At 38.4% G+C, this 22,637-nt stretch overlaps 1 long non-coding RNA gene across 1 annotated transcript in view; it reads right to left on the bottom strand.

The window, feature by feature from the left end:
* LOC136245055 (uncharacterized) overlaps nt 1-22,637 on the bottom strand; it is a 39,789-nt gene that overhangs the window by 12,988 nt on the left and 4,164 nt on the right. Inside the window, exons 2-3 of the long non-coding RNA XR_010695719.1 lie at nt 3,238-3,280; nt 2,476-2,513 (exon numbers count right to left, since the gene is read on the bottom strand). This is a non-coding gene — a long non-coding RNA (uncharacterized lncRNA). The remainder of the gene's footprint in view (nt 1-2,475; nt 2,514-3,237; nt 3,281-22,637) is intronic.

The following is a 22,637-nucleotide window of genomic DNA, read 5'->3' as shown; positions in this document are numbered from 1 at the left end:
AAGGTGATTTGTTTGTAGCTGATCTCTCTGCAGGTTGATTTGTTTTAGCTGAACTCTCTACAGGGTGATTTACTTGTAGCTAAACTCCTTACATTGTGTCTAGTTTCTAGCTGATCTCTCTACAGGGTGATTTGTTTGTAGCTGATCTCTCTACAAGTTGATTTGTGTGTAGCTGATCTTTCTACAGGTTGATTTGTTTGTAGCCGATCTCTCTACAGGGTAATTTGTTTGTAACTGAACTCTGTACAAGGTGCTTTTTTGTAGGTGATCTCACTGCAGGTTGATTTGTTTGTAGCTGAACTCACTAAAGGGTGATTCGATTGTAGCTGAACTGCTTACAATGTGTCTAGTTTCTAGCTGATCTCTCTACAGGGTGATTTGGTTGTAGCTAATCTCTCTACAAGTTGATTTGAGTGTAGCTGATCTCTCTGCAGGTTGATTAATTTGTAGCCGATCTCTCTACAGGGTAATTTGTTTGTAGCTGAACTGTCTATAAGGTGATTTGTTTGTAGCTGATCTCTCTGCAGGTTGACTTGTAGCTGAACTCCTTACACTGTGTCTAGTTTCTAGCTGATCTCTCTACAGGTTGATTTGTTTGTAGCCGATCTCTCTACACGGTAATTTATTTGTAGCTGAACTCTCTATAAGGTGATTTGTTTGCAGCTGAACTCTCTACATGGTGGTTTCTTTGTTGCTGAACTCTCTACAGGGTGTTTTGCTTGTAACTGAACTCTCTGCAGGGTGATTTGTTTCTAGCTTATCTCTCTACAGGTTGATTTTGTGTGTAACTGGTCTCTCTACAAGCTGATTTGTTTGTAGCTGATCTCTCTACAGGTTGATTTGTTTGTTGCTGATCACTCTAAAAGTTGATTTGTTTGTAGCTGAACTCTCTGCAAAGTGTTTTGTTTGTAGCTGACCTCTCTTCAGGGTGATTTGTTTCTAGCAGGTTGATTTGTTTTAGCTGAACTCTCTACAGAGTGATTGCTTGTAGCTGAACTCCTTACATTGTGTCTAGTTTCTAGTTGATGTCTCTACAGGGTGATTTTTTGTAGCTGAACTCTCTACAGGGTGATTTGTTTCTAGCTTATCTCTCTACAGGTAGATTTGTGTTGATTTGTTCATTGCTGATCGCTCTAAAGGTTGATTTGTTGTAGCTGAACACTCTGCAAAGTGTTTTATTTGTAGCTGATCTCTCTACAGGGTAATTTGTTTGTAGCTGAATTCTGTGTAGCTGAATTCTCTAGAGAGTGACTTAATTGTAGCTGAATTCTCTACACAGTGCATGACTTGTTTATAGCTGAATATTCTTCAGTGTGACTTGTAATGTTCTGAATCTCTATGGTGATATATTTGCTTAACTCTCCACATGGTGACTTGCTTCTTGCTGAACTGTCTATAAGATTAACTGTTTGCAGCTGAACTCCCTACAGAATAACTTGTGATGTAATAAAATTCTATAATGTAGTAAATAAATTAGCCGAATGCTCTATTAGGGTGACTGTTCTATTAGAGTATCTCGATCTCGCATTTGCTACACGGAGTTGGCTTTAGAATCATAACTCAGTGGTTTGTAATCCGATTCTTCTGTACTACTGCAAGGACTTTCTATGAAGATTATTCCAGCTATACACCAATTTTCAGCTCATTGCTCTAAGCGGTTTGCCTAGTAGGCGTGAAAACTAATACTTTTTTATTCGTAAAAATCGATTGCGTAATTGTGACACAGGTTGGGTTTTGTGTCATATCTCCATGGTCTTTATCTCGATTCCTTTCAAACCATCAAAAGGCACTCCTACGATGGTTACTCCATCTACATAGCAATTTTCAACTCATTCCATGAAGCGGTTTACCCTGTAGGCGTGACAACAAATCGATCTTGTTTTACGCGAATAATCGGTCATAACTCCTGAACCATTCATCGGATTTGTACCACATTTGATGCTAGCATTCGCCGTTGGACTCCCTTTCTGTGTGCCAAATTTCATGGCGATCGGAGTACATGTTTGCTTGTTATAGCAATTTTTGCAAGTGTGCAAAAAGACGAAGAAAAAAAACGAAGAAAAAAACGAAACTTTGGTAGCTCGTATCTCGGAAATGGCAGGAGCGATTTCCTTCAAATTTGGAATGTAGACCCCTCTGGCTGGCGGGCAACTGTGTAGCAAATTTGGTTCCAATCGGATAAGTGATCACTGAGATACAAAGGTGTGAAAATGACCGTTTTCATTCTTCCTGTCAATATACTGTGGCGCGTCGGCTTCTTGGGCCGCACGACACACTACCGTGTGTCTTGATATACTTACTATGTTCTTGTACAAGTAATTTTATTTGTATATATGACTGTATCCCAGATGCAAAAAGAAGGCACGTGGGCACAAACTACACACTATCACACAGCAGGTCATATCTTATTACTGGAATAGAATAATATGTATAATGTTAAGAGTGAGGAATGTACAAAAATGTAAGCCAATATACCTGTTTTCACACACATCACCATCTTCAAAAGGTATATGCTACATAGGGAAATAATATTTACTATTAATATCCACTCTGACCACGCACTTTAGTCTAGCAATCATAGATATAGTTGTCTGTGGTTGTTTTTTTAATTTTTATTGATGTAACTACAGAATTACATGACTAATTTTGAAAGCGAAAATTTATAATTTCATTTGTATACAAAATAATAAGGTTTCAGTAGCTTGTACCTAATTCTGAATAGAAGGGTTTTAAGCTAGTAAGGTCTGAAAGTTTAGTACTAGAGCAGAGGAGGTTGGTCACGCGTCATAAGCCTATGATGTAAAATTATGCAACCAAACATTTTCTAGGTGTTAAGACTTGTTTAGCAGCCAGGAAAGCAGCGCATTGTACTGAGAAGGTTTGTAAGGGTGCTGGGATGCTCTGGTATGGATATAAAGTCTGTCTATTAGAATATTAAGAGGTGTGAAGGTTGAATTAGTTCAACCGTTTCTTTGAGATCACCAGATGAATGATGACGCGTGACCAACCTCCTCCGATACTAGAGTTTAAATGCTAATACAAAAAGATTGTGAGCCTCCCCCCCCCAACCAATACATGGGGTGTTTGGAGCAAATGCACCCTTCTCCTTCCCTTTGTGGAGGAGTCATAATATATCTTTTAATTTATTCAGAATTGTTAAATTTTCTCAGGCCAACATCAAGTGACCAATTAAGAAGTACACTGTATCCACATTATGGCCACTTATGACAAACTCACCCAAGTCAAATGAGCTGCTACACAGGCTTTCAGTAGTGGGTCCCTAGGGGGATAATGAATAAAAAATAAATAAACTGTTACCCAGCACCTATTTGTGCCTCTCCCCTTGCCACTCATGGATCTGCCCCTGCCCCCCCTTGACAAACTCTCTCCCCCCTTCAATAGTTTAAATCAATGTGCCTCAGAATGTATCAGAAGCAATCTGAGAAAGTCTAAAATACAAAAAATCTCCTGGAGCTGAGAATGCACCTAAAATGCAAAAATCACCTGGAGTGGCAAATTATTCTCAGATACTTGAGAATGCACCAGGGGCAACAAAACACAGCGGCATGTTATTCTCAGGTACCTGAGGATGCACCAAAAGCATTCCACGAGTCTAAAATACAAAAAATTCTGGTGAGCATATCCCCAGACCTAAATACCATGTGTATACATGGTAAGTACATGGATCTTTACACTACTTCCCTCCCCCCCACCTCTCATAAAACCTTCCTTTGCCCCCCCTCCCCCTGACTAGATGAAGGCCTGATATGGAAGATACTTGTTTGTGTACAAGGTACAGTCACAATAGCTAATCTCATGTGCAAATTTAAGAGTGCTGCAACTCACAGCTGAGTGACACTACAATGTATTGTGTAGTCTGATCTTCATCCTAGGTCGAAGTCAATGTCATCAAAATTTTTTGTAGTAGCTCAAAGGACAACAATCAAGTACATATGTGTTAGATATACAATGTGAATGTGAGTTTTATGAGAATTTGGCTAATTAAGAGTTAAGCATCTTTTTAATGTCAAGGCCCATTTTGCACTTAGACCAAGAATGAAGATCATAGACATAGTACACAATACTTTGGAGTACCACCCCTTTGTGTGTACAACTAACGGTCAGCAATTCCGCAGTCTCTTAAATACACAACCACATACTGATTGCAGCATTGTAACACTGCAGGGAACTTACTGGTCACGAAGATAATGTACTAATCCTTGGTGCACTGAGGTTTGAATCAGTACATACACATTATGTACCTATCAATGCTTTGCCCCACTACCATGAACACAAACAGAAGTCAACTGCCAATCTTGCCCCAGGTAGTTGGGTATTTAATCACAGCTGATATCTTGTCGAGCTTTAACACCCTCAGTCTTTACTTTCAAACACTGAGATTTATCCTTGGATTTCTCACATTAAGTTCTATCTCTTTCGGGAAGGCTCAAGTACTGTCTACTAGATCATGTGCAAAAGCAAGCTGTTAAAAGATATGTTGAGTGATGTAGTTCCAAGCTGACTGAAAATTGCTTTAGTGGTAGCTACGCCATCTGGTATTAAAATGAGACCGAGTTGTGGACCATTTTCCATGCTGAATCCCCATTTATCCCCCAGTGAAGGACCACGGCAATAGTAGGGGATAGCAAGACCACCAGCTAGGTAGTGGGGATTGGAACTTTTAATGTTCAAATCTTCACTTACCCCCCCAATTTTTCCCGTGTTCATAGTAGTGGAGAAAACATTGATAAGTGCATTATCTCCTAAATGAAAGCCTATTCAAGTCCTGACAGACTCACCACTATTTAGTTAGGCACAAACCTCAGAACTGAGGATGTCAAGTACATCAAAATACATGACACATCACTGTGATGCACATGCATAACTGGATAAGCTTTCATTTTTATAGCACGCCAGTCTGGCAATCATTTCACCCACCAGGACTCAAGCAGGCAACTTGGTAGCTATCCAGCCAGAAACGTATTTAATCAGTTATTAGTGTTGACATCTCACATCCCCACTAGACAGCCCGAGAGCCAGCCACAATCCGTTATGCACTTTTCAGCATCCGCCGTATACTAAGTATACGAATAACCTCTACAATGAGTACAACAACCCATCTTTTCTGTTGGGTTAGGTTTAATGTTGTACAACTAAAGTAGCGCCATCAAGTTGCTGCTGCTTTTCGATTGAATCGGATGTTGGGATAACACTTACGTAACCTGCTTACGTCATTCAATCAACATTCCTGAGTGAAAACTTTTGGTACACAGTTTCACCAGACCCACTTATTTTGAGGGTCGGGCGCCGCGAGACTAGTTCAAGTACAACTGTAGTAAACAACTCTTTATAAGGCAACAATTCTTCCGTTACAGCTTCTTCATTTAATCAGCAACGTTTGCAACTGTGCTATACGCCATTAGCAATGGGTGTGATCACTCACGCACAGGCTAATTAGCATTCTCCATGGCGAAAATGATTTACTGTGTGATGAGCATGCAATTTAGTTTCTCACTGAGTAAAGTAATGACAAATTCTTGTGCAAATGCGATGAATTCTAAAGCAAACGCGCCTAATTCTATTGCAAAGGCATCTAATTCTATTGCAAAGGCATCTAATTCTATTGCAAAGGCATCTAATTCTATTGCCCTGGCGACGAAATCCAATGCAAAAGGGACGAATTCTACTGTAAAGGCGCCAAATTCTACTGCCAACGGGACAAAGTCAACTTGAGTGGAATAGAGTGTCAATATGCATATATAGTATTTCTTTATTGTCATTATCAAACAGTATGGTAGTACTGTTTAAGTAGGGTTTGCATCAAAAGTGACGTGCGCCGCCTAAAATACCGCCCTTAAAAACCAGCTTAGAAGCTTCTTACGCGATGAAAATCACCTTTACGGAATAATATTAGTCCATCTAACATCAAATGTAGCGTTAAAAACAAGAAAACACTTACTGGTGGCCGGATATAAATTTTTTTTTAAATCGTCAAAACTCCAAATTTTGTCACTCACTCACTCACTCACTCACTCACTCACTCACTCACTCACTCACTCACTCACTCACTCACTCACCACAGCGCACGGTCACCATTTTACGCCACAACAACAAACTCACCGGTGGGATATGCCTATTTCATTTGTGCAGCATAACACACCAGGAAGCTATAATACAACAATTACTTAAAATCGCCTTATCTCAGAACTTTACTTTGTGCGTCGAAGCCGAGTTTTGTCAAATCCAGTCACATATCATCATGTTGGCAATTGCAGTATTTATGATTCACATTACTGAAAAGCTTTACTGTCACCTAATTTGATGATCCCTATTTCACACTACTTGTAGAGATAGGACTACACTATCCTAGAACTTGAAAATAAGCTTTCCTATAATGTGGTGGGCATTATGATACCTTCTCTAAGGTGTGGGTATCATGAGTTACACATGATTGTAAGGTCATTATTTCATACCTAATTATTGAAATTACTATGGAAACCATTAGAACAACACCATAGGCAGCTAAATTATCAAATTTATATCACTGTATCCCTTGTTTCATAGTCTGGGGTTGCAGGTAATCAGGGATGCAGTTTCTATCACAGCACGGAAAATTCAGTAAAACTCCTAAATGGATTTGTGGTAAGCTCATCATCATTGCCTACTCTAACTGGTGATGAAATATTTGCAGGTGCACAGCACTATAGTTTGCAGGAGTGCTTAGTTTCCCTTTTTGATTATGATAGAGAATAGTATGCTCTAAAGATTGGGAGTAAAATATTTATACAGCAACTAACGGTTGTATGCATTACTTAGCACAAAGCACACACGTATGATTACTTTGGTAGTTATAGGTACGTGGTCAGGGCCAAGAGCCTTTTCAGGATCTAGCCTCTCTAGTAGTACATACTTGGATGCCAAGAGGGTGGTAAAACTGAGATTTTGTATTGAAGAATAAACATAGTAATATAGCTGTGATGTATTGGATAGGTCCTTAATTGTACAATATATTATAGACTGAAACAGATTATTCAGAGAACACACCTTTTTCTATGCATTGGCACAGATTGTTTCTCTACAGTATATCCTTTAGTGGTGCAATACCAGTGCTATCTTTTGTTTTTGCCTTTTTGCGGGAATTTAGTTCATTTTATCATTTCTTCCTTATGAATTAAGGTGGGATATCATTTAGCAAACTAAAGTGTTAAACCTACACTTAGTGTCGTTCTAGCTACTTATATAAACACAGCATTGGTAGGGACCTGCTGAATTCAGTTTTGCCTGAAAGCTTTGAGCATAATAAAAAAATGTCACACTATATATTGTTGCTTCCAATTGCATACCTCCATCAAGGTTGATATAACCTGATAGAACAGTGAGTAACTCTTAGTAATTTTGCCTGTATTACGCAACCTAACAGCAACTATACCTACAGTAAAGAAACAGGTACCTGTAGTTATAGTGCAGCACTTTTTCTGTGAGGATACGCTTTCTCTATCTTTCTTTGCAAACTGTTGGGATTGAGAAAGGATTTGCATGCATAGCTGTGTTGTTGTGAAGAGATAACACAACGTAAACAATTGCTGCAAGAAACAGAGGCAAATGCATGTAACAATAATAGTGACAATGCATGCTGCGCACATCCGACACCAAGATCTCCATCTTCTTGTCTGAGATCTCCAACCTTGGTGGCTCCTCTCCCATGCCCTTTGTGGTTCCTTCCGCCCTTGTGGCTCCTCTGTCTGCCCTTGTTGGCTCTTAATAGTCTGTCTACCACTTATGTCAACAAGCTTTCAGGTTTAGTAATTGTCATACATGCATCACTCTCAAAGTTGTAATATAACTCAAGTACATAATGTACAATAAGCCGTAGTTATACACCAGGACTGGTGTAAAATATCCCAGTGGTTGACGTGATTCCAGAAAAGGTTCAATACTGTCGTGATAATATAACTGCCTTATATCTATATATTATTATACATCTATGCAAGTCAAAGATATAGCTTTACATGTAGCTTGCATTATCACATTTTTCTGACACTGCGTTTTGTCACCACAGTGCAGTTTAGTGTTTAATTTTGTCCTGCTGTTTACAATTCAGTATAACACTCATTTTGTCAAAGGAACTATAATTACTAATAAATTCTTTGAGGTATGGATTTAAAATAAAAGTATAAGTCGAGTGGTAAAATATTTATCTAATCCAAAACAGCCAAGCTGTAAAAAAAGTGCGCGGCTCTCAAAAAGGCTATGGTGAAAAAAGATGTGAAATCCAAGGTGGCGGCCAAGAAATGGCTGTGATGGTAGGTTAATGGTAAAAATTTTAATAATGACAATTCAGGTGAATTTTTGTGCTGCTTGGTCTTGGCACAAAATTCACCTGAATTGTCATTATTAAAAATTTTACCATTAACCTACCATCACAGCCATTTCTTGGCCGCCACCTTGGATTTCATATCTTTTTTCACCATAGCCTTTTTGAGGGCCACACACTTTTTTTACAGCTTGGCTGTTTTGGATTAGATTTCATTTCTTTTTGTATTTGTATACCCCAAAGCCGGCCTATGGCCAGCTTTGGGACTTTTTAAACCTATCTTTTTTCTTTACCACAGAAAGAAGAAAAGATAAAGTAGATGTACTTTAAATATTTTATCAGTAAATGTACAAATTATATATATAATAGATATATTGATTACAGAAATCTCCATGGTGGTTTCTTTGTAACTGAACACTCTATAAGGTGACTTCTTCTAGATGCTCTCTCTACAGGGTGAATTGTTTGTAGCTGAACGGTCTACAAGGTAACTTCTTCTAGCTGATCTCTCTACAGGGTGATTTGTTTGTAGCTGAATTCTGTACAGGCGATTTGTTTGCAGCTGAGCACTTTATAGAATAGTTTCTTTGTAGCTGAACTCTCTAAAAGGTAACTTCTTCTAACTGATCTTTCTACAGGACAATTTGTTTGTGGCTGAATTTTCTACAGGGAGATTTCTTTGCAGCTGAACTCTCTACATGGTGGTTTCTTTGTAGCTGAACTATCTACAAGGTAACTTCTTCTAGCTGATCTCTGTACAGGGTGATTTGTTCGTAGCTGACTTCTGTACAGGTGATTTGTTTGCAGCTGAGCTCTTTACAAAATGGTTTCTTTGTAGCTGAACTCTCTACAAGGTAACTTCTTCTAACTGATTTTTCTACAGGGTGATTTGTTTGTAGCTGAGTTCTGTACAGGTGATTTGTTTGCAGCTGAGCTCTTTACAGAATGGTTTCTTTGTAGCTGAACTCTCTACAAGGTAACTTCTTCTAACTGATCTTTCTACAGGGTGATTTGTTTGTAGCTGAACTATCTACAAGGTAATTTCCTGACGTCTCTACAGGGTGATTTGTTTGTAGCTGAATTCTGTACAGGTGATTCGTTTGCAGCTGAGCTCTTTACAGAATGGTTTCTTTGTAGCTGAACTCTCTACAAGGTAACTTTTCTAGCTGATGTCTCTACAAGGTCACTAGTTTGTAGCTGAGCTCTCTACATGGTGGTTTCTTTGTAACTGAACTTTCTACAAGGTGACTTCTTCTAGCTGATCTTTCTACAGGGTGATTTGTTTGTAGCTGAACTCTCTACAAGGTAACTTCTTCTAGCTGATATCTCTACAGGGAGATTTGTTTGTAGCTGAACTCTCTACAGGTGATTTGTTTGAAGCTGAACTCTCTAAATGAAGGTTTCTTTGTAGCTGAAGTCTCTACAAGTTAACTTCTTCTAGCTGATCTCTCTACAGGGTGATCTGTTTGTAGCTGAACTATCTGCAAAATAACTTCTTCTAGCTGATCTCTCTACATGGTGATTTGTTCGTAGCTGAATTCTGTATAGGTGATTTGTTTGTAACTGAGCTCTTTAAACAATGGTTTCTTTGTAGCTGAACTCTCTACAAAGTAACTTCTTCTAGCTGATGTCTTTACAGGGTCACTAGTTTGTAGCTGAATTCTCTACATGGTGGTTTCTTTGTAGCTGAACTCTCTACAAGGTAACTTTTTCTAGCTGATCTTTCTACTGGGTGATTTGTTTGTAGCTGAATTCTGTACAGGTGATTCGTTTGAAGCTGAGCTCTTTAAAAAATGGTTTCTTTGTAGCTGAACTCTCTACAAGGTAACTTCTTCTAGCTGATGTCTCTATAAGGTCACTAGTTTGTAGCTGAGCTCTCTACATGGTGGTTTCTTTGTAACTAAACTCTCTACAAGGTGACTTCTTCTAGCTGATCTTTCTACAGGGTGAGTTGTTTGTAGCTGAACTCTCTACAAGGTAACTTCTTCTAGCTGATCTCTCTACAGGGAGATTTGTTTGTAGCTGAACTCTCTACATGATGGTTTCTTTGTAGCTGAACTCTCTACAAGGTAACTTCTTCTACCTAATCTCTCTACAGGGGGATTTGTTTGTAGCTGAACTCTCTACATGATGGTTTCTTTGTAGCTGAACTCTCTGCAAGGTAACTTCTTCTATTGATCTCTCTACATGGCGATTTGTTTGTAGCTGAACTCTCTACATGGTATTTCTTTGTAGCTGAACTCTACAAGGTGATTTCTTCTAGCTGAACTATCTCTTTCCATAGTTGCATGAACTCCCTACAAGGTAACTTCTTCTAGCTGATCTCTCTACAGGGTGACTTGTGTGTAGCTGATCTCTATACAGGTTTCTTGTTTCTAGCTGATCTCTTGAATTCTCTTCAGGGTGATGAGAGAGAGAAAACCATCATTATTATAATGAGACACAAACATTAAGGAATCCTCGGTCACATGCGACCACCAGACAGGGTTGGTTAAAAACACCTGGGTGGGCATGGCAAGGGAGTACAAAACATAAAGTAAGTATACATGAATGCACATTTAATTATAACTAAAGAGTCAGTCTGGGGAGGCAGGAAACCATTCACGACAATCCCTAGCCATAAATATTCTTTGAGATGCTGTAATACACTTCTGCGAAGCAGAATCCAAAACTTTCCTTAGAGCTGTTTTTGACACTAATATATCCTGGTGAACAAAATGTAACAGGTTTCATAAGTCTTTAACACAAGAAGGATGGTAGTGGCCTAAAACACTGATTTCAAGAGTTTCGTAATAGTTAGAAACATTCAAACGATCTAATTCTGCTAACAGTTGCTGATACTCTACTTTGTTCTGCTTACGTAACCTGGCTGACTGAAGATGGTGTTCTGAATCCAATGGACAGGTCAACTCAAGTAAGGAAATAGAGTTGGTAGCAGTATTGTAAAATACAAGGTCTGGACGATAAGAAGTCACCATCACCTCTGGTGGAATTGTGGCTGGAGGTGACACACTGGCTTGCAAGTTTGGGAGGTCAACAAAAACTTGGATAAATGGTAAATTTTCACAAAGATCAATAAATTAGTATGCCAAACATTGCAATGCCAAGTTATGCCAGTAGGTGTATCCGTTCTGGTCCAAAGCCACTGGGCACCCACTCAAAATATGGGCGGTAGTGGGACGTGCAGAGTCACATAAGACACATGACGCATTACACTGAATTTTCCATCTACGCAAATTAACCTCAGTTGGTAACGTGTCAGATGATGCCCTTAAAAGAAAGGATAATTGTCCGGGGTGGAATCCTGACAACAAACAATTCCAGGAACCACAAGTAGCTTCCAACTTAGCTGAATCGTTAAATTTACACTGAACTGATAGTGTTTGGAGGTGATTCTCACAACAAGATTTGGTCTCCTCCGACAGTTGACGTTTGGCCGTTAAGTAGAGTGATCGAGCAAATGGGAAATCTGTAAGCTGTTTCTTGGCAGCCGTTAAGATGGAGTAATCATTCCCTTGTACTTGTAGGAAATCTTTCCCTAACTGCAGGTGTAAGCCCAACTCATGGAGTTGGGGATCAGAGGAAGCATTGACACAGGAAAGTAAATTGAGCTTGGCTTCCCTTGATATATATGACACACTGGGACAGCAAACTCCCGAATAATAAAGAATTACTCGGGTGGCACTTCTCGGGAGATGAAGCCACTTCTCCAAGTGGCGGGTAGTCATAGATATAGTTGATTGTGTAACTGCATCAATACTCAGGTGGAAACGCAGGAGGGAAAGAATATAATTTCTATAGATCCACAGTTTATACTCTCCACGGATAGACAAAGCATCAGTTGCCGTTAACAGTTCTGTAAGACGGGTAACGATCCGCTTATTTGCTGCTTTCTTAGTGGCACTTAGTGAGACATCAATAAGCTTGCCCAAAAACTTTGTTTCACCTTCTGTAATTGATGGGCATCAATGTCATTAGAAATAACAGTAACGTTGTCTGCATATCCTTTAACTGAATGTTCTGTGGAGTCCACTAGTTTTGGAGAGGGCTTCCAATTTGCCTTTACTATTGCTGGGTTACCATGAAGAGGTACAAACTTTCTGGCTCATTTAGAGCACGGTTCCCATTCAACAGTGGTAAGATTTACAACTTCAGACACCTCACAATCATTATCATTACAGTACACAATCCTGCAAGATCCATTTACATAATACTGATCAACTCTAGCTTTGTACCAACCAGGCAACTCATCACCTACTTCAGTCCATTTTACATATATAGTGGTCTTAATAGGTGGAAGCATGTCAGTTCCCTCTACAGGTAATTGAAACTTGTAGCCATAGGACTGGTTTAGAGACCCTGCCAATTTTAATATTGGATTAAACACTAGTAAAAACACGATTGGAGAAAGAGTGTCACCCTGAAACACACCACGTCTAAATGGAATAGAATCAGTTTCCCAAGCCCTACTTGTAATAGTCACAGATAGTTGGGAGTAGAATGACTGAATGTAGTGGAAGAAAGCTGAAGGTACTCTGACAGCTTTCAACATGTCAAATATCAACTGATGAGATACCGAACCAAAGGCATTTTTTAAATCAAGAAAGGTCATCATCAAAGGTTTCTTGTTTGTTAAAACATCTTGCAAAATTGCAGAGAGGGAGTAAACATGTTCAAATATGCCCGGCAGGCCAGTTAGAAGACCCTTCTGAACAGAACTGTCAATTACATTATTAGCTTTTAAGTACATTTCCAGACGTTGGCTAAGAATCTTATGAAACAACTTACCCACAACAGAGGTGAGTGCAAATGGCCTGAAGTTTGAAGGATCATTGGTGTTTCCAGCTTTATAGATAAGTTTAATCCTGGCTGACCCCCAAAGTGAAAGTGCTGCCTTTGCTTCAAGTAGCTTGTTAAACAAGGTGGCCAACACATGTTGGCTACAAGGAAGGTGCTGAAGATGGTAGTAGGTGATACCATCTAATCCAGGTGCAGATTGCATAGAACAACGTTTTAGTGTAGATTTAACTAGGCCAGGGGTGATACGCTCCACATTAAATAATGAGGAATCACATTCAGGTATATACTCAGCTACCCAATCAGGTAAACGATCTCTATAAGTTACTGAACTGTCAGAATAAGTTGTTCGGAAAAATAACTGGTAGCTGTGCAGCAGTCAAATGATGGATCAGTGTTATCAGAAGGTTTAAGCCTCTTGTTCACATACTTCCAGGGATTATCCCGAAATTCCCGTTCTTGCCTGCATGTTTCCCTGGAGTTCACCTGACGGTGGAAACAGTTCAATACCTTATTGTGAGCTCGAACCAAAGTAATAAAATTTCCATTGTCACTTTGCATGTACTTCCTAGAAGCATTCTTCATTATTGAGAGATTCTTCACACTAGTTTCAATACGGCGAGGGTGATGGTGACCACTACAGTTCGAGGATTTGATAAGTCCGAATTCCATTAAAAGGTCACCAACAATGCTGGAAAACTGAACAGCAGCTTCAACAGCCAATAACGAGTCACAGCTAAGAGAATGATGGAGCCATCCCAGACGATCACGAAGAATTCTATCCAAATGTGGCCAACTTGGCGGTGTAGCGTATTGCTCTGAGGAGGATGAGTCCAATGCCATGTTTGTCACGTAAGGAATTAACGCAATATTGCTCTATTAGGATGACTGCTCTATTAGAGTATCTCGATCTCGCACTTGCTGCACCAAGTTGGATTTCGTGTTATAACTCCGTGGCTTTAAGTCTGATTCTTCTACACCATTGATGAGCCTTTCTAAGATGATTACTCCATCTGTACAACGATTTTCAAAGCATTACCCCAAGCGCTTTATCTGGTAGGCGTGGCAAGCAGTGGTTTTTTTTATTAGCTAATCTCGATTGCATAATTGTTACACACTGTTGGTTTTTTCGTTGTATCTTCCTGTTTTTTAGCTCGATTTCTTTCAAACCACAAAAGGTTTGAGGTTCAATATTTAACCTATTCACCCACCGATTTTCAGCTTCTTCCCATACGTGGTTTACCCTGTAGGCGTGACAACATATTGGCATTATTTTTCGTGAATAATCGCTCATAACTCTTTGCCTGTTTATTGTATTCCAGCCAAAGTTGGTACCGAGATGCGCCTTTATGCCGCCCCCCCCTCTGTGTGTCAAATTTCAAGGAAATCGGATGTGGCATTCACATTTATAGCAGTTTTTGTAAGTGTGCGACAAGAGGAAGAAAAATAAGAAGAAAAAAACGAAGAAACTGAGCCAATTTTTGAAGTCGCATATCTCGGGAACACGTGAAGCGATTTCGCTCAAATTTGGAATGTGGAGTGCTGAAGTTGGAGGGCATGTCCACAGCAAAAATCGTCTTGTTTCATTAAGGAAGCACAGAGCTACGGAGGTGCGAAAATTGCGTTTTCTTTCTTCCTGTCAATATACTCACGGGTGTTACGCGCCGGCTTCTTGGGCCACACGACACACTACCGTGTGTCTTGATGCTGTTAGCACTTTGAATTATAACCACTGTATGTGTGTGAATCTTGAAGATAGACGCACTACGTACTTTTAACAGTGCATATAGTAATGTGAAAACATTCAACTGTAAAACTTACAATTTACAATAGGCAAGGCAGCATGAACAAAACTCAAACTACTCAATAATTTTTGTGGAATACAATGTCTTTAAGTTATGTGTTGTATAACAAAAAAATGATACTGCATTTGTTACAGCTAGTACTGTAAATATAATTATAGCTAATGAACAGAATAAAAACACTACAGTATTTTGAAGGAGTGTAGGTTCTTCAGATATCAGCATTATGCTGATTGCAATCTACAAGTTTACAAGCTACACATAGGTGAACATCAACTATAGGTTATGATTATTCGTCTCAGACTCTGCGCTCCTCATTGTCAATGGTACTTGTTCTCCAAGTCATCATAAAGAACTATATAGCATTTTCAGCAAGGTTATACAACACTTACACTACACTGAATTATGAAACCACATGCTGAAACTGTATGTTATCATTATTATCACTTTCACGACAAGTTTGTTTGTATTAGATTTCCATGAAAACCTCTGTAAGCAAAAAAGCATCCATGAGTCCACATCATGCCTTCAACTAAATAAATCAGTCAATATATAAGTTGAAACACTGGCACAAGTGCAATACAAAGAGGTAGACAACCCCTTAGTACTCTTGCACACTTACTATCTGAGATAATAAGTGAAATATTTATGCCAAGTGGCAAGAGGCATATAGGATAGCAATAAATAGAACAAACACAGGTATTTTGTATGGCACAAGTGTGGTAGTGCTTTACCTGGTTTAAGGTACTAGTAGCTAGTTTTAGGCTTGAGCCTTATGTGCTCAAAAATTTACCTCTTATTCTTTCCAGCATATCCCAAAAAAATTATCTATTATTCTTTTTTTTTATACTCAGCTTCATTCTATTATTCCCAATGGTGTTCTCATGCATGCTGCTGTATCAGTAGTTAGTTCTTGAATTATTTTATATGCACATCTTAAACATTTCATTTTACTAAGTATGTAAATAACCATAAAATTATGCATAATTGCTAGCTACACAGCTGCTGCTTATATACACTGCTGGCCATGTGATAAAAGCATGCATTGATATCTGCATACATACCAATGTAATCTAGAACCTGAAAACTGCACATTCTCAAACAAGACACAAGTTTCAGAAATGAGAAAAAAACCATACATAGTTATGCTGCAATTCGAACTATATCAGTAAGTTGTTTTAGATTTGAAATGAACTGATGTTCTAATACAGTATTTAGGTGAGTGTTCTATAAGAGTAGTTAGGTGAGCGTTCCATTAGAGTATATCGATCTTTCAAACATCTTTTCAGAGGTAAACGAGTTTAGAAATATCTTATCCATAGTTGCTCAGAAGACTTGTAAACAATTAAGAAACTCCACACACCTTAATTCCACTGAATATACTCGTGGACATCAAATTATTCTAAAATTATGCCTGCAAAAATGTCCCATTATTCCGGAATAATTCTCAAAAAATTGATGACCTATCATTCTAAAAATTATTCCGGCACATTAGATGCATGCCTAGCTAGTTTAGGAAAGGCATATATGTGAACCACATCAATTAATTTTTTAGTCACCAAACAATTGGTGAGTGTCTGTGTAGTGCAAGTCTGGTCCTGTTATAAGCACCCAGTAGCATGGAAGCATACCCTTTACTGTTGAACCTGTACAAATACAGTGGCTGACAAATACAGTGGCTGACAAATACAGTGGCTGACAAATACAGTGGCTGACAAATACAGTGGCTGACAAATACAGTGGCTGCTTTGGAATTTCTCTAAACCACATTATAGACCATGAGGATCCTGTGAATAACCAATTGAGTATAATATTGGTTTGTGGTTGACTTCCAGGAAGAGATCAATGGGAAAATACCTAAATTACAATGATTTTCTGTTTTAACAAGTTGATGTTAAAAACCAGGTGCCATCCAGCCACTCTACCTAGACTTATTAATCACCATACAGTAAGCTATAAGAACTTTATACCCCGGATAATTTGTTATAGTGTATTTTGTAATTCATGAATTACTTGTAATTTCCGAAATGCGTCGCTATAATTGTGCTCAGTGCTAAGCATGCGAATTTTAAATAGGCCTCTTTAAACAACACTTTACACAAAGAAGTATCTTCTCAACTGTTTTATAGTCTGTCTGTAGTATTAGCTATTCCTCGAAAATTCTTTCAACAAAGCTTCCGAGGCAGACTGCTCTTCATTTTATTTTGCGTAAGTAAGGGTCACGCCCACTTCAAGTTCAAAACGACCAGACACGCATTTCCTGGGAGCATACGAGGCCTACCACGGTGGTCTTCAGCTGTCAAATGCCTGAAAATCCACTAGCAAGGTCTCCAACAAAGTTTGTAGAAAGGCCAAGGGGTTTGGGCGAAGAAGAAAGCTAGCTGGGGCTAAAGCTTAACTTTCAGTGTCATTAACTACATCAAGCCAGTTATGTAAATATTACTTACTTTTATAATCTAAGTGACAGGATGCAGCATTTACCTTGAAAAACCAAAATTAAAGTTGTGAACACAAAACCAAATCTGACTTAGCTGCCCAATACCAAATTCTTTGAATTGCATGAACTGTAGAGTCCCTTGAATCTTGATATCTCTGACACTCAAGTACACATGCACTAATGTGTAAAACATTTTGCTTTCTTTAGTCAGAATCATATTATAGCATTAATAATAGGTAGCTAAGTTGAAAAAAGAAAGCAGCAATGCTCATATGTATATGCATGGGTACCACCTAATAACATATACAAAACCTAACTTACTCTAAACCAAAAAAATTATACAATAGCCACCTGAAAGGAGTATGACTATATAGTTGACAGTGCATGTCAAATACAATATACATGACCGGATTTGACAAAACTAGGCTCCAAACATATCCGATTCTTTGATTTCGATGACCTATAACTTGACTTGAAATTTTCACAACTTTTTCAAACCTTCATAAATCAACTGGTGAAAATGTGAAACTACATAGTTCTATACAGAGTTATGGTCTTTCAAACTCGTAAAACTGGATGTGTGTGCAAGCCTCGTTTTGTCAAATCCGGTAACTTATGATGGAGCTCCACCAAATAATACATGTACCACAATAAGGAATAACTAAGAGGTGATGGTATAATTAAGAGGCACAGTAATAAAGAGGTAATGGAGGAATGCTTGCTTCATAATGAATGGGATCTTGTTGGAGCAGACAAGAACAGGAAGTATTGAAGGGAGATGTGATGGTGAAGAATATCATGTCAATGATAGATACTTTTGTCAACTGGAGACAAACGGCCAAATAAAATGTGCCCTTGCTGAATAGCACTCTCTCAAAAGTATTAGGCTATGGACGTTATCCACATTGGCATCGTGTCAGATAGGTCATACGTAGATTGCATTTTGTGTACTGCAACATGGGATACTTACTTATGTCTGAAATAGGTCCAGTTTTGTAGCCATTTCAAATCCTAGTCTGATTTTGCGAAATTGCCTGGAATCGCCTGGTGGGATTGTTTTGCATTGCTGCATTATGATAACTGGGCCTCAGCAAACTTTAAAACTAAGACTTGATTTTAACTGAGCTTAGATCTAGTTGTACGTAACTGAACTCTATACGGGATGATATGTTCAAACCTTAAATCCCAAAAAAGGACTACAAACCAATAATACGCAATCAAAGCTTACACTAGCACCTAAAGCACACTATTTTGGGGGCTTTCACGTGGTATTAGTTTTATAAATCAAGTAATCGGTGAGGTCCATGGAAATCACTTGAATGTTATGCAAGCCATATAATTTTGTCACCTTCAGTGTTCTATGGTTTTATTTTTAAAAAAGGTCAATGATGCAAGACACTCACTGAACATGTATTAAATGCTAAACATATTGACTGGTTTATTTATTAAGCCCAGCTGTTTTCACGAATTACCATTAATTAGTAATCTTAGAGTACTAAATTAAAACCCACAATTAAAACTAATACAAAGGGATATAAATAGGCTGCCATTGGCACTATATGTATAAATTATAGGGCTCACGGTAGTTTTGCTAGATTAGTGAAAAATTTTTGGAAAGTTCCACACAAACAGTGTGGGAACTTCAATTCATACTTATGTACAGCCTTTGTAAGACATAGCATTGTATACCTTAGCACTTAGTAATGCTTTCTATAATTAGGTTGGCAGTTTCTTTTGCCAGAGTTTGTACAATTAGGATATTTTCAATGGCAATAAATTTCAAAGTTAGCTATATCCATGAAATTTAACATTCGAATAATCAGCAAAAGCGTATAGCACGCAGTACCAATGTTTTGCATCTGAACACCTAACAACTAGTCTCGCCCCACACCTGCTATGAACACGAGGTGCTAGACGGATTCGAGCAGATATCTCCTTTGTTGGTAGGTTCAATTTCCATCTCTTAGTGTTTCTGCTAGCTACGTACTTGTCTGTAGTAGTCTATAGTTGCTGATATACATGATATCCACATACACAGCATTAAAAGTGGCCACATACGTAGGAGTCCAGTTGCACTCAGCCACTCGCCTATGGTTCAATCATGTGAACAACTAGTTAGCAAAGTTTAATTAAACAAATGCATGGCCTTAATCCAAGTCTATAATGTTCCCTTTAGTATTCTGTATTTTCCATATTGTACTGTATTACAGTATTGTAGTTTTACATTAGTGTGTGACAGTTTATCACATCATTCCTTTGGCAGTAGCTTCTGTAGCCTTTCCAGGAGCAAGTCACTGTAAGTGCTCTGGAGAAATTCACTCCTTTTCCACTCCTTTTCTTCAGCTCTCTGTTAGTAGCTAGCAAAAATGTAACACAAACACAGCAACGCAATAAAAGGAATCCAAACACTTCACTCACAATACAAACATTATGCAACATGCTCAACAGAACAGGAACTAGCTGCTCTAGCTGGAACTACAAACCCCATCAAATGAATTGGTGCTGGATGCAGGAACATGAAAATGTACTTTGTTAACTTTAATGATATACTTGACAAATGCTACGTAGATATACATTTGACTTTTGTAAGTTGTAGTACATCACATTCACAAGCCTTCCTTGCAGATATCCAATAAAAGAGTCATCTACTAGCAATTTTCTTCACCGCTCTTTTATAGCATATAGTACAATACAAGTGACTACTCTATTAGAGTTTTTCGATGGCAAGTTCACTGGAAAGTCATGTGTGCTTCCACAAATTAACGTCTTACATTGTCAGCAGAAATAAAGGGACACAAAGGAGAGGACAATGACACAGAGGAGGACATTAGTCAGTCCATGACGTGTGCATTTAACAGATGTACTTTGGCATGCCAAACGGTGTCTCCTGGCTGAAGAGATGTCAAGCAGTGAAAACTTCAAGCCTATACTCTTAGTCATTGTCAAAAACATCAGTCAGTACAGTTGATCAGTCCATCTCTCAGCCAATCAGTAGAACCTCAAACAGTACTACGGTACTGTGTAAATATAATAAGAGCAGTGAATTCTCCATTTGGTTTTGCATTCCAGCTTTGCGCTTGCTCTTCGAGATGCAAGACAGACCTTAATTACCTTGTACGAAGTTGAGTTGTACTATTTGTTGGAGTGTCTAGAAATTTGGCAGTGAGGGATTTTGAAACATTGGCAAGCTGTGTAAATGACCGATAAGGATTTACCGAATAAAACAACAATCACACAACCAAGTACATAACATAAAGCCTCCTTTATAGAATTCTCTCAGTTGGTTCACACAGACTAACCCACTTTTGTATGTACATTTCTGATTGCACCGTGTTCTATACACATACAACCATCCAAAAATTTCAACAATTAAAAAAGCTTTCACATACTGACTGCAATTCTCTACGCTTATTTATATTAGTACTGGTAGCAAACAATTGTGGGTTCTAGTTTTATATCATAATTGTCATTTTGACAGGCAATGACCACCAGGGAATAATAAAGGTTTACATAAGACCAAAGTGCTAAAGTCCATCATAACTGAAGTTCATTATACGTGACCCGCTGAGTAAAAACCTGCCGTTTTTATTGTCTATAAAAATGCATTGGATAAATAATACGCGTGCTACAAAAATTTTTACACATGCTTTAACCGCTTTGGTATGGAACGAAATAGCACTCAAATCAACAAAATCTATACACCACGGGACTCCCCAGTTCATAAGGAGTACGAAAATCTTTGTTTCGTGTTCATACAGCAAATGAAACAAAATTTACAGGCACTTATTCACAATGCGATAGAAATAACGGGTTCGGTCCTCATTTCTTTGCTGAAACAGCCATTGTATCTGGTGACACAGATAGATATTGGGAAAAGACTATACCTTAATGTATGTGGCAGTTAATGGTGAGTGCAATAAGCGAAATCTCATCTTCACGGCTAGTTTCAGTCCCAAGATATGGTCAATTATTTAAACATCTGTAATTTATTTCCCATATTGTTACTGTACAAATCAAGATACTTGCTGTTCCTACTGTCTAATGCTGTAATGGTTGTATACAATCACTGGACTGCTGTACTAGTGGACTGGACTACTAGATAGAAGTGTACCAATATGGGTTTTTGGCATTTATCAATATCCAATATTAATGTCACTTAAAGAAACCGTTAACCGATAGCTCATCTGATATTTATATAACACAGTTTTCAATTTTTCTATGGTGTATGCGTTTGGTATGCTTTCTATTGTGCAATCCAGACAATTGGGCACCACAAATTTTTTGTACATGGCTCACAGGAAGCCTTAAACGGACAACTTTGCATTACTCCACATTCTGATGGCTTATGAACAAGACTCAGATAGTAGAGAGTATGTGAAAGAATTTTTCTAAGGTACTATATTATGCCTTAAAAGTAACCCCACCACAGGTTACTAGTATAGGTACCACATGCAGTGCTAGGATTCTTAGGTGGATAAACAACTCTGAAGGAATGATGTAATGATCACCGAGGCCGAGGTGATTATTACATCATTCCTGAGGGGTGATTATCCACTGAAGAATCCTAGCAACACCTGTCTTAGTAATTTAGACAATGGCCTGTGGTGACTGGAATGTTGTTAGGAAGCCACAAGGTACGAATACAATTGTTTGTCAGAGTTGTGGCTAGGTGTTTTATTCTAGTAAGACACCTGTGTTTCTTACCAGAAGAAAAAACCCTGCATACAGGTTGGACTTTGCAAATATCAAAGCATTCTCAACATAATTATCATTGTCTACTTGGATTTAGTAACCTCATTAACCTCCAAACATCAAAGCAAATAAATAAGTCTAGTTAGGGTGGCTACATGGCGCCTGGATTTTAGAAGTAGTACAACATCAACTTGTTTATAGAAGCATGCATAACGTACACAATTGGTGATATTAGTAGTATAAAAATGAAGCAATTTCTTCACTGGTAAGTGTCAGAAAGTATTTATAGTATTATATAATATCATACAGTATGATAGTACTGTATAGTAGGGATATCGAAGGTGTGGGCGTGGTCCATGAAGAAAAACAACCTAAATTCATCTTCAGAAATCATTCACAGCCACTTGACAGCATTGGTCAGGTATAAACAAGCCCAAATGTGTCTTCAGAACAACCCGAAACGTTTTTGACGAGGTGCTGTGAAATTTTAAAAGTACGTTATTTTAGCGAATTTTCTAATGCCTGCCTCCCTGCCTGATGCGTTCAGTCAAGCGTAGTGGAAAGGTGACTACAGCTACAGCCTTTTTTCTTTGGC

The sequence above is a fragment of the Dysidea avara genome, chromosome 15 (assembly GCF_963678975.1).
Source record: "Dysidea avara chromosome 15, odDysAvar1.4, whole genome shotgun sequence".
NCBI classification, from domain to species: domain Eukaryota; kingdom Metazoa; phylum Porifera; class Demospongiae; order Dictyoceratida; family Dysideidae; genus Dysidea; species Dysidea avara.
Note: the sequence above shows the minus strand (reverse complement) of the source record. Positions and strands in the feature narration are given on the sequence as shown.